At 42.5% G+C, this 12,575-nt stretch overlaps 1 long non-coding RNA gene across 21 annotated transcripts in view; it reads left to right on the forward strand.

The window, feature by feature from the left end:
• Nucleotides 1-12,575, forward strand: part of LOC122161028 — a 256,600-nt gene that overhangs the window by 234,948 nt on the left and 9,077 nt on the right. For 14 of the 21 annotated variants that reach the window (XR_006169046.1, XR_006169049.1, XR_006169044.1 and 11 more), the window contains 6 exons: nt 53-274; nt 2,319-2,483; nt 3,641-3,953; nt 4,235-4,354; nt 5,565-5,708; nt 11,395-11,445. This is a non-coding gene — a long non-coding RNA (uncharacterized LOC122161028). Of the gene's footprint in view, nt 1-52; nt 275-652; nt 736-2,318; nt 2,484-3,448; nt 3,954-4,234; nt 4,355-5,564; nt 5,709-11,394; nt 11,446-12,575 lie in introns of all 21 variants that reach the window. The other 7 variants (XR_006169052.1, XR_006169053.1, XR_006169048.1 and 4 more) reach the window with 6 other exon arrangements.

The raw sequence follows: 12,575 nt of genomic DNA on the forward strand, positions 1-12,575 counted from the left end.
GCCAACAGGATAAATGCTTCACGCTCACTCCGTCCTTTCTTTCTGTTTATAGCCCTTTACCACTGAACTGCTGTGGCTTGATTGTGTGAAACTGAATTTCAAGATGCAAGATACTGTTCAGATAGTTCTGCAATATATTCCTCAGATCCAGCAGCTTTGGCAGGAGAGAGCCCATGGGTGATGGAATAACCAGATCTCTGCGTACATCCCATGAAAAACAGACCCTTTCTTCTGGATTCCACAGGATTCTCCCAGCAGCCAGCCTTGTTTACAGGTGATCTTTGGATGCATGTCTGTTCTCTTCACAAGCCTGATTGCTCTCCCCTAAGTATACTTCCTTTGTTGCTTACTTCTTCGTGGCTTGCAGAAGGTGATCGTTTTCTGTGTGCCTTTTCTGCCCTTGCACTCCTCACTCTGAGTGCCTCACCGCACTGTGTGCCCTTTCATGCCTTAGTCATTCTTGCTTGCTACACAAAGGGCATCGTTACCTCTGGAAAATCTTTCTGTAGCATGCTGATGTATTGTGATTAATGCATTATCAACAACGACAAGACTGCCTCAGGAAACTCCAACAACTTATGAAGTTGAATTTTTTTATACAATAGCTTTTTAAAACAAGTTATATCCCACAATGAGGGACTTATTTTCTTAGATTTCCTGCAGGTAGGCTCAGCGTGTTGATGCTATACGTGAAGATAAGGCAACGGGACATCACTCAGTGAAACAAACCTGAAGGTAGTACTAATGGTGATGAACTGAACTTGTATTGTCCCCTCGTATAGCATTGCAGAGAAGTTCATGAACGCATGCGACACATAGCAGAAAGCACATTCAATGTTATCCCTGCGCTGAAGGGGGAAAGCCCACCCTCATTCCTACAAGAGAGCTGTGCTGTAAGGCTCCACCGCCACCACATTTGCATGAGAAAGGAAGAAAGCTTGTTGTAAGGCTCCGGACTCTGCTCTTGCTGATTAGATTGTGGAAATAGCAGGAGGCATTTCAGAGAAATGCCCCATTTTTTGCAAGGAGAGCTGCAAGACTGCCGACTTGCAGTTAAATTTGAGTTCCTACAGGTGCCAAACATCTCCATTGTGGTACACAGGATTGCTGTCCCAAGCTGACTTGTTATTTGCTTTTCTTTATTTTAAGAGTCAGCATTTTTCCTAATAAATTATTGGCAGTTCTGTGACTTCTGACATAAGGTCTGCCAGTAAAAATCAAATATATATTCTTCTAAATTATAATGCAAAATGACCATATCTTATAAACTGTAATTTAAAGAGTGATTCTGAATAATCCAGAAACAAAACAGTCTTCCATTTAGTAATCTCACTTAGTTTAGAAGTTCATCACACATGAATTTTTAATCTTCTTGCAGTCCCTTTTCAGACTGAGCTCACATATAACCCAACCTGCTAACTGGCTGAGCGCAGTCATAGTGCCAGCAGAGAGAAATTCAAGTGCACGGTGCTCTTCTGTCCTCACAGTGAACCTGAAATGTCTCAGCTTTTGGCCCTCAGCCCGAGCTGTTCTGCAGTCTTCTTTCCTCCTAATCTTGGCTGTCACGGCAGCGCCCTGCATCACGCAGGAAAGCATTTTGTTTCCCAAAGGCCTCTGTTTTTGTGCATCAGGGAGATTAATACAATCTTAAAAGTTACATATTGCTGCATGTTTTCTCTTTATCACATCATGGGTGTCCAACCTTTTGGCTTGCCCGGGTCGCACTCAGTGAACAGGTTTGGGCCATGTATACAAAAGTCACTCACAAAGTAATGCCTATTTTTTATTTCCATGGAAACTACAATTGATACAAAGAGCACCATAACAGTATTTGAGAGGGCAGGGGCTGGGCCACATGTTGGACATGCCTGTATTATACCATGTGTCCATACGGTCCTCTAGGAAACGGGTACAGGCATAGCCTGGAGCTAAGGGAAAGGGAGGCTTATGAGCCACACCTGATTAAAAATGAGACTGCACAGAGTGCTAGTCGATGATTCACATGGCAGATTGAGTGAGCTAAGGGATGCGGTAGCCCCGTCATGCTTTTATATGGCAGAAGCCTCCTTCCCATTGATTGGACAAAGCTTATGCCTAAAAAATTATCTAGTAAAAGTACATTCACAGGTGACCATTTAAGCTATTTAATATTTTGCATCATGTGTCTCTTTTTTTTTTTTTTTATCTGATACCACAGTGAAAAAAAGCAAACTAATGGAGTTGGGAGGGGGGCCTGTGATAGGGAAAGAAAGAAAATACCACCACTGATGTATTTCCTCTTAACTTCTTTTTTCCTTCTTTGCCTTTTCTGAGCTCAGAAGTCAGCAGGAATAGTAACAGCTCTTCACAAATGAGCCATGGAGAAACCTTTTGGGAAGGCACCTCACAGTGCTTTGTCATCTGCTGACAAACTGGTGCCAGGACCAGAACTTCATAATAAAGTCTTCAGAGAAAATTTTGCAGCAGATCAAGGAATCTCAAAGGTATGGACCTGCAGAAAAAACGCTGTAAAAAATGATTTAGTTACCTTTTTTCATCTCCTTAAAGGCTGAAAGCTGAGCTTTGTGGCAAGCTGTGATATCACCTTCTTAGTTGCGTTATTGTTTTTCATGTTTTCTGGTATTCAAAAAAAAAAAAAAAAAAAAAAAAAAAGCTTAGGCAATTGCTAGGAGATATTGGCAGTTTATTTCCCAGTGATATCTTCAGGTTTTAAAGCCTCTTGGGCACCTCTTTTATGTTCCCAGAGCAAATTACCTGAGCCGTAATGGAGGAGGCTGCTATGCCGCTGATTCTCTGCTCCCTTCCACACTGCAGAGCTGGATTCATGGCAGCCGGAGGTGATTCTTTAACATACACGGTTGCCAGAGCAGCAGCAAACTGGCAACCATGTATGTTAAAGAATCACAGGGGATTCTGTGCCTTGCTGAAGCACGTTGCTTCCAGGGCTGAGGTGATGTTTCTGCCACCACAGCAGACTTCCTGTTCTCAGGTAGGAGCCTCGGGGAACTGGCTTTTCTGCTTCCCTCCTTGGGATGAGTGAAAAAGAGTTAAATGGACAAAACCTTATCATGTTGTTGAAGATCAGGACAATAGGAGTTGATTCAGAACAGTATCATAAATGGCTTTGCATTTGGGGCACAAAAGCACCCAGCTCTCACAAAATGCCTGCAGGTAGCTCTGCAGGTGGACCCAGAGCTGAACGCTCACGTGGGGTCTGCGGCCTCATCACTGGGCTCAGCTGTGTGAGTGCAGGCCTCTCTCTGAGCTGCATGCTTCCAGCAGCACAGAAGGGTGGCAGCCCTGGGCCCAGCCCTGCGTCTGAGCACAGCCTTGGTCAGATGCCTGGGAGCAGGGCTTAACTTTCCTGTGGTCTCTCCTGTTCAAATTGACAAACACGGCTGCCCTGTGGGTGTTTGGAAATTACCCTGAGTGTATGTATTTGCTATAGGAGAACACCTGAAGCAGCGGATGTCCTGGCAGACTGTCAGGCAGGGCACTTGGGTACCTTAGTGCTGCTTTGCTGCCTAACGCCAAAGGACTGGACTTTTACAGCAGCGTGCTTTGCACAACCAGATAGGAATAGTAGCAATATCCAGCACTGATTCCATCCCTCCCGCTCCTGGTCTGTTTCCATACGTAGTGCTCATGCAACGTGATTTCTACATTAAACAAGCTCTTAAGTGAAAGCGTTCTCAGCTTTCAAGTTAAGGTTTAAAAATCCAGCACGGAACGGATGAAGTGAAATGTTTGTTTTGGACCGCGCGTTGACAAAGGGGAGGAAACCCCTCGCTGTGGGATGGCAGCAGCGGGTCAGAGGCGTGTAAGCAGCCGTTACCGCCATCCAGAGGAGAGCAGCCATCAGCCGTCAGATTTCATTTTGTTGTGTGCGTGGAAAGGAGAACCCAACCGGTTGGTCTGGTTCGTGCTGAGACATCCCAGAGGAGAAAAACAACGTAGGTGTGCCACCGCGTCCCGACAGTAGGGACGGGAGGCCGGGGGGATGGGGGGATGGGGGGGGGGGGGGGCGGGGGGTTGAGGTTTTTCCCTGCCGGATTAATCGCGCCGCCCGCCCCACCTCGTGCAACACGCAGCCCAGGGGCGGGCGGCAGCGCCCTCTGCTGGGCGCGCGGAGGGACAGCAGGGCGGCGAAAGGGGAGCTGCGCTGCCGGGCGGCTCGTGATGTGCGCGCGAGAGGCGGGAATCCCTTCGCAGCCCGGGTTTTTGTGTTTTACAGATCCAAAATGACAACCGGTTTCATACGGCCTGTTTTTTAAACTTGAAGTCCAAACAAAAGCAATCTTTTGGTAGAGATCTGCGTTAGAAGCTGGCAGGAGCACTATTGAGATGTGAGGAGGTGCGTGGGCCAGTACTCAAAAGACTGGATACAGTTTTCCACCACATCTGTCAGAACAAATCTGTGCAAACTCTGAGCAAGTTTGGCAAGAAGCATCCTGGTTTTGTTTTTACAGCCCTAAGAAGGAAGGGAAAAATTCCCTTGTGTATTGGGTATCCCTTGAAATGGGTAAAATGTGCTAAAATGTGTTTATGTGCTTTAAGACAATCATAAATCAGGACAACTCTTTGAAGACGATTTAAGGTAATAATTTCATGACCGTTCCTGAAATTTCTTAGTCCATATAGCTGCTGAAATGGACAAGGGCCAACACTAACAGCCAGCGTTGGGTGCTGCCAGATGAAATCATCACCCCTGCTAGCTCCCCTTAGCACAGCGTGTGCCTCACTGGCAGCCTTGGTCAGCAAACTGGTGACTCCTCCTGCCAGCTCTGAGGATGACAGTGAAATTAAATTCTTCTGAACGCAGCACTTATTCAAGGCAGGAAATCACTTTCTTTTGCACATTACTGGGTCATTCTCAGCCAGTTTCCAGAACTGAGAAAGGCTCTGCTTGCAGGAGAGATGATGTGATTATGACAGGCAGGAAGCAGAACAGGACAAGTTCCAGCAAAAACTCTGTAGAAGGCAGTAGTGAATATTGTTCTCAATGTAGAGCTTTAATAGGTGGTTCAACAAAAAGTGCTCCAAGGTTAATTCCAAAGCACCTTAAGCTCATACGGCAGTTTTTAATAGAATCCTATTCAAATTCTGGGATTTTCTACGAAAATGCTGGTCTGTGCCCTGCCCTGAGACCACTTCTGTGGAAGTATCTCTGTAAATGATGATGTAAAAAGGAGATGCAGAGAACTAAGTGGCAAAGTGTGAAAGTACACCTTGCTCTCTTTCTCTCCCACATCTATTATTTGACCTCAGTGTTGGTGGAAGCTGGCAGAGGGGTTGATGACAAGTAGCCACGAGATGAGGAGGGCAGGGGCTGCTTGATAGCATTTTGAGAACTACCTCCTGCTGGGGAACTACACCAAAGCTGGTTGTGATTCTTCTTTGTCAAGACAGCCAAACTGTGAGTGCTGTCAGATCTATTACGATGATACCAAGATCTTTCTGGGAATTTATGAAACTCTCCCTTTGGATTTACTTATCCCTTCAGCAGGTGCAGATTGCAGATTAGCCATTTTAAGTCAACTGACCTCAGTCCCCTTCAATGCCAGGTAAACTCCGGCTTAAAGTGAGAGGATCCCTCGTGTCACTAGTTTCAACCAGAGGATATGTGTGTGCTATGAGAATATTCAATATGAAAAACGTGGTGCAAAACAGAGGCAACCAATTGGAGCAGTGCTTCAGACTAAGCTGAGGTAAGAACCATGGATGCTTAGTTCCAGAATTATTAATTCTTCAAAAAATTTTAATGGAAATAAGTTCAACAGTGAAATCCATCTTCTGTGATAATACAAGGGACAGACAAGAAACAGTTCAAGAATTTTCATTATCTTTTCAGTGTCTTTGTGAGGCTACTTGAAATGCAGCCAAAGAATGGGTATGATGGAGATACCGTGGTAGGCAAAAACCAGGCTTTTCTGGAATGAGTTTTCTTATTAGTTTATGAAAAACATCATCAAAATTCCACAGTGTGATTTCAGAATTCGTAATTACTTTGAACAAGGGAGAAATCAGGAGAACATGATGTATTCTATTGTAGGAGACATTTAATGCCTTATTTGGAACAGTATCCAGATATTTCATCTGTAGTCTTCATCAAGAGTAAAGTTTACACGAGCTCAGCTATCTGAAAAGAATTAAATTTTGGAACATTTTCTTGGCTGCTGTACATCTGAGAAATGTAGAAGTGGTGGATGCCAAACTACCTGCCATGTATGTACTTCCTTTAGACTTATTTTTCTAAATGAAATGTAGCTACCACAAAGGATATTTGGAATTGAGAAGGTGAGATCAACTAGATTTGGCTTTCCTAAATGTGGTCTATCTCTTAGCAAGTGTTCTTACAGTTGCTATTACAACTTTGCAGGGAAGTTTTTCTCATTAGCAATTGTCATTTTACATCATCAATTTCCATCACAGCAGAATTAAAGATATTGGTGTCTGTTTCCAACCACCATTTTAGAGTTTTTAGCTAAAAATCTCTCCTTGGAGAGATGGGGTTTAAACCACAGGCACCCAGTATGCTTTAGTATGACCACTTATGGATTAGTAAATTTACTTTTTCTATTTTATTCAAACCTTAAGCAAAACGTAAATAAATAATAATAAATGCTTTTGCATATAATTATGAAAATATTATCTGTGAACAATTATAAATAGCAAATACAAAATTCCAGCCTTTATATGAATAAGAAATGAAGTTGAATTTCATAAATTTTAATTTAATAGCATCTTCAAGGAAAATATTTCTAATTTCTTCACGTCAGTTTTAGAATCACAGAATAATTCAGGCTGGACAGGAACTCTCACTGTCACCTGAATCCAGGCCCTGCTCAGAGCAGGTCTCACTGTGTCAGATTGCTTAAGGCTGCAGTCAGTCAACTTGAACCCTCAAATGTGGAGCCTCTGCTGAATGCTGGTTACTGCAATGTAGGTTAGAAACTAATTCATATGCAAAAATATTCTCAATTTTTCTGGATACAATTTGAAATGCTCCACTTTCAGAGTTCATTCACTGGACTTTCTTGGTTGCATATGTACAGTTCAAAAATCATATCAGAGAACATTGTGTCTGGTGATGGGAGGTACATTTAAGCTTGTATGATCTAACTATAGCTTAGAGTGCAAGAGTTAATCTAGTAAAATATTGGCTGATGTTGTGACCTGCTGGATAGATGAGAGGAGAGCAGTGGGTGTTATCTGCCTTCTGCGAGGCTTTTGACACTATCTCCCATAACATCCTCATAGGTAAGGTTAGGAGTTGTGGAACAAATGAGTGGACAGGAAGGTGGGCTGAGAACTGGCTGATGGCACAGCACAGAGGGTTATGATCAGCAGTGCAGAGTCTAGTTGGTGTTCCCCCGGGATCAGTACTGAGCCCAGTCTTGTTGGACACCTTCATCAGTAAACTGGATGAATGGATGCACAGCATCCTCAGCAAGTTCTGCGACGATACCAACTTTAAGGGTGCAAAAGCTATCCCAGTAAGTAAAATCCTTTGGTTACTCTGTGATTCACAGCTGGTTTGTTTGCTTGTTTCCAAAACCAGGTAGTTCAGGTTTCTTATCTTTCCTTCCAAACTATCTCAAAGTTATGCTTCACTACCAAAGATTTTATAGATACTTGATTTAACTTAATGCATTTTGGGCCTTTGTACAGAGTTTTAGTGGTCTTTCCTGTATGCTTCATGCTGTAATAACAACAAAAGCTTAAGCTGACTTCAGAACTTCTGTGCTCAGCCCTGCACAGATTCATCAGCAGTATTGTTACAACACTGGAAAACTGGCAGTTAATCTTTCATACTTCCCAAACTGCTTTTCCCTTTCCTGTGGGTTTACTAGCTCTTTCTGCCTTACCCTGTCCACGTCCTTAGATCTGTTTGTAGGGAGTTGTGGACCCATCCTCTCATGTCCTGGTTAAGAGCCCATTCCTGCAGGGGCTGTGTGTCTGTTAGCCCTTATGACCAGAGGAGACTTCACAGACTGCTGCAGACCTGGAGGGGCAACTTTGCCTCATCCCTGCTATCTGCCCCTAAGTTCTGCCTCCTCTTTTCTGCAGACCTTGGGTCAGAAGAGCTGCAGTGCTAGGAAAGCAATTGTGAGGACTTCTGTGGCAAAGAGGTGCTTTAAAGAAGTAAACTTTGGAAACACAGCTGATTCTTACTACTTTAGTCACAGCCAATGGCAATAGAAGGGATTTGATTGGGATGAGTGCTGAGAGTCCTTCTGCTGTGCTGTGTCAGCTACCCAACCATAAACAAACACGGGACATTTCATTTAAACTGAGAAGTTGATAGCGTTGAACGCATCTATTTGTATAAACTAGCTGGCTGTCCCTTTGCCATCTCTAATGTAAATCTACTAAGGCATTGTGAAACTTCATTTAGTTTAAGCTTGCCGTACTAACTAGTGCATATAAAACAAAAAGGGTCCTTTCTAACTTCCATACCATTTTTCTACTGAGTTATTTGTTGGAAAGATATGTTCCTGTATAATTACATGTGGTTTTCTTAAACCTTTGCAGTTGGTAGCTTAATATATATTTTGTTGTACTTTGAGTACAAAGGATATATTATGCTTTTGTTGGCATCCTTACTAGTCAGTGTGCCAACTGCATAATTTTGTTCTCTGCTATATGTCAGGATTCGAGTGCCGAAGGCTCAACAGGTGGTGCTGGGATAAAGTTCTGGCAAATCAAATAGGTAACGCAGTTATTTCTTTTGTCAAATTATAATTGAAAACAGAGACAAGTAAAATGAAACTCATGTTTTCCTGGTGCAAAACAGACTTTAGAATTAAATTCAAATCAGTTCGCATGACGAGTACACATTACTACCGGAGTTTGGTCTGTAAATAAACATGCAACACCTTAGTTTTGATGTAGAATAATCCATTCTTTGCAAATTTAAACCTTAAGCGTCAGCATTTAAACAATAGCAGAGGGCCTGAGTCCTCCATGACTCTACTGTCTTTGTCATATGTATCTTGCAGAAAATGTGCCAAAAACTTCAGGAAAACTTTGAAAAGATTTAAATCTAAAGTCAGAGAATTTGAGACAGTCTGTGATACATAACTCAAATGTTTAGCATCATTTCCTGCCATACTGTTTTCTAATCATTGCTATAACTGTCATCCCAGCAGAAAATGGAATAAATGCACTGGAAATCCCAGTGAATGTGCTGAATGAGGTGCTGCTTTTTATATACTTGTTTTGGATGATGCTTATTAATCCTAAAACTGTACACATGGGTTAAAACCCATTCTGCCACAAAAATACAACAGATCATGGAGGCATAGTTTGGTTTTCCAAAATTGCTTATCTACGCACTTGGAAGCCTTTTCACTTTGTTACTGTAGCTGATGTTTTTCAGAGATCTTTTCATTTTCCTCTGAGGACCTCTCTAAATGTAATACATATAATCTTATCTACAGCTCCTACAAACATCATGGTTTTAGTTCTCTGTTTCTCCTCACTCAAAGGGATTTCTTCTGAGCTGTAGTTTTCTGACTTTGAGTTCTGTTTCAACATATCTGAACCCATCATGTACCAAAGTGGCTTCCAGCAGCGGCCTCCAGTTCCTCACACTGGTCACAAACATCTTTATGATACTTTTAGGCTCTTATTTTACTGAAGGTTTTGCCTTTATACGTGACCAGGTGATGCATCCTCTTCTGCCACTTAATAAAGTCATTCCATAAGTGATTGTCAACTAATTAGCATGAGAAAAGGGTATCGCATTCAACTTAATTATTTTTATGTTTTATTTACTGTTGTTTAGTCCAAGCAGACTAAAATAGCTTCTTCTATAGCAGTAGGAGAGTGCAGGACAGCAGGTCACAAGGGAAGAAACTGACATGTTTGGAGGCTGTGTGAGGAATTTCTCTGGTGTTAAAGATCTGTGAGACTTTGCAGAAAGCTGGGCGTGAGCGCTGGGAATGTTTTGGGGAGGGGATAATGCAAAGCCAACCAGACACAGGTAACCATATCAGGTTGCCATACATATCTGCTGCACAAGGTTGAGATCCCCTTGCAATTGGAGAGATGGTTGTAGAGGAGAATGTAATTCTGGTGCTCTGGTTATTTATTCATGTATTTATTTATGTATTTATAAAATAAGCATGTTGGATATTTATCTTAAACCTCAGGTAACTGTTTAGGAAAGAAACAGCCGAGAAGCTGATAATGTACCCCTTTCATTGACAAAAGATTGATGCCTTGCCTGGCCGGACTTCCCAATGGTCAAACACAAGCAGCACGTAGCCCAGCATTTATCCAGGGGAGCTGAGACCGCTGCTCCCACACTTTTTTGTGTGAAATTAATTCAGCCACGTTGAAACTGGGAAAGATTGGAAAACATGGTAAAATTGCTTTCAAAAAAAAGGGGGAAAGCAGCTTGTAAGCAGTTTGTGCAAAAATATGTATGCGTGAACGTTTCTGCTGACCTTCCTCAGGAGCCATCTGTCTGCTTGTCCTCTGGGGAGCAGGTGAAGAGTTCAGCTAATCCTAGTTGTGAAATGAGAATCTGCACTAAGAAACAAGCTCCTGGAATTAAAAGCTGTATTATTTCATGCCATTCTATTGCAGGAAAAAATGGCAGATTCTTCAGTGGCACTCACAAATGGACTAATAGCAATTTTTTTATTTTTATTTTTTAGATTTTTAATAGCACTAAAAATGTGAACAGAACCTGGCCTTTGCTCTTTCATGTACAGCATTTGATTGACCGTGATCTCAAGATGTAATATTGGTTTTATATTTATCTCTTAAAAACTGGTCTTCCTATGTTTTGGTTTTTTTTTTTTTAATACTTTTGCTCTGCACAGTTGTTTGCCATGACTTTCAGTGAGGGTGCAAAATGAAACACAGACACTTGGAAGCAAAGGAATGTTGGGGGCAGGGTAAGAACGTGAAAGCCTGCGTGAAGTGGTGTTAGTACATACATGTGTCTCACTCCTAAGTCAGGAACAAGATTTCCAGTTGTTTTTGGGTTCATGTACAAAAAAGTATGATTTCCACTGCCAACAACATCTGAGTTATTTAAAAAAATGCGAGATAAAAGCAAACAGTTCAGGACAGGAGAAGGACAGATACCATTTCTCCTCTCTACCATTCCTCTCATGGCTCAGAAATGTATACTTATTTATAGTTATATTTTCATCTCTGGGTGATGAACTGTGTTTTAGCTACTCAGATCCCTTTTTCCATCAGTGTAAGCTCAACTGCTCACGCTCAGCACGTGGGTGGTACCCTACTTTTGTCAGTGTCTGCGTGCAGTTCAGTTTACCTGCTCTTCTTTGTCAGGTAACTGAACCCTGACAGGGCTGTGTGTACCCATAGGCTACAGTATTTTTTTTTATTTTCTTTTTTTTTTTACAATGGCAGCTGCACTCACAGGAGCAGAGCTGGCAAGGACTGCCAGGTTCAGCCACCCAGGTATGTGTTTCTGTGAGTGAGTGGGAGTCCTGGTCTGCAATTGCACCGGCTGTGTTTTTTCCCACACCCTGCTTTCAATCTCACCTCTGTGCCATCCCATCACCATATTTATGGTTTCCCATTTCTGCCTTGTGTGTCTTGAATGAATGCTTTCTGAATGCCTGTTTTACTTGTCCACCTTATTTTTCTCTCCATAGTTCCATCTTTATTTATTCTCAATACATCATGTACTTAATTCACACAAATTCCTGTTGAGTGTGAGAACTGTTTATTAAACATAAAGCATAACTGTAATATATAATTAAAATATATTCTTATATAATCAATATATATGATATAAAACATGATATATGTATAAAAATCACATATCGTGTGAGGTAATAATTATAAATGTCTTATCCTCAGATATGAATTTAAATGACTATAAACAAAAATAACATGGCATGTATAATTTTCACACTCAAAGGTCTGGGCTTCCTTCCTACCTTCCCTTTCTTCCCTTCCTTTCTCCCTTCCCTTCCTTTCTCCCTTCCTTTCCTTTCTCCTTTCCATTCCCACCCTCTCTCCCTTCCTTTCTACATTCCATCCATCCTTTTCCTTCCCTTCCTACCTTCCCTTCCTTCCTACCTTTAATCCCTCCATCCCTTCCCTCCTTCTCTTCCCTCCCTACCTTCCCGTCCTTCCCTCCCGTTCCCTCCTCCTTTACCTACTTCCTCCCTCCCTTCCTTCCCTTCCCTCCTTCCGTCCCTTCCTTCCTCTGTTCCCTTCCTCCCTTCCTTCCTCCCTTCCCTCTTTTCCTTCCCATCCTTCCCTCCCTTTCCTTTTTCCTTCCTCCCTTCCTTCCTCCCTTCCCTTCCTACCTTACTTCCCTCCTTTCCCTCTCTTTTTTTCTCCCTTCCTCCCTTCATTCCCTCATTCCCTCCCTCATTTTCCCTCACTTCACCTTCCATGCCTTCCTTTCCTCTCTTCCTTTCTTCCCTCCTTCTTTCGTTCCTTCTTTTCTTTCCTTCCCATCCTGCCTTCCTTTCTCCCTCCCTCCCTGCCTCCCTCCCTCTTTTTCCTCCCCTCCCTTTCTGTCCCTTCCTTCCCTCCTTTTACCCCTTCCCTCGCTTCTTCTCTCCTTTCCTCCT

This window comes from Centrocercus urophasianus, unplaced genomic scaffold (genome assembly GCF_019232065.1).
Source record: "Centrocercus urophasianus isolate 14NV4802_14NV808 unplaced genomic scaffold, USGS_Curo_1.0 seq_18, whole genome shotgun sequence".
In the NCBI taxonomy this organism is placed as follows: Eukaryota; Metazoa; Chordata; class Aves; order Galliformes; family Phasianidae; genus Centrocercus; species Centrocercus urophasianus.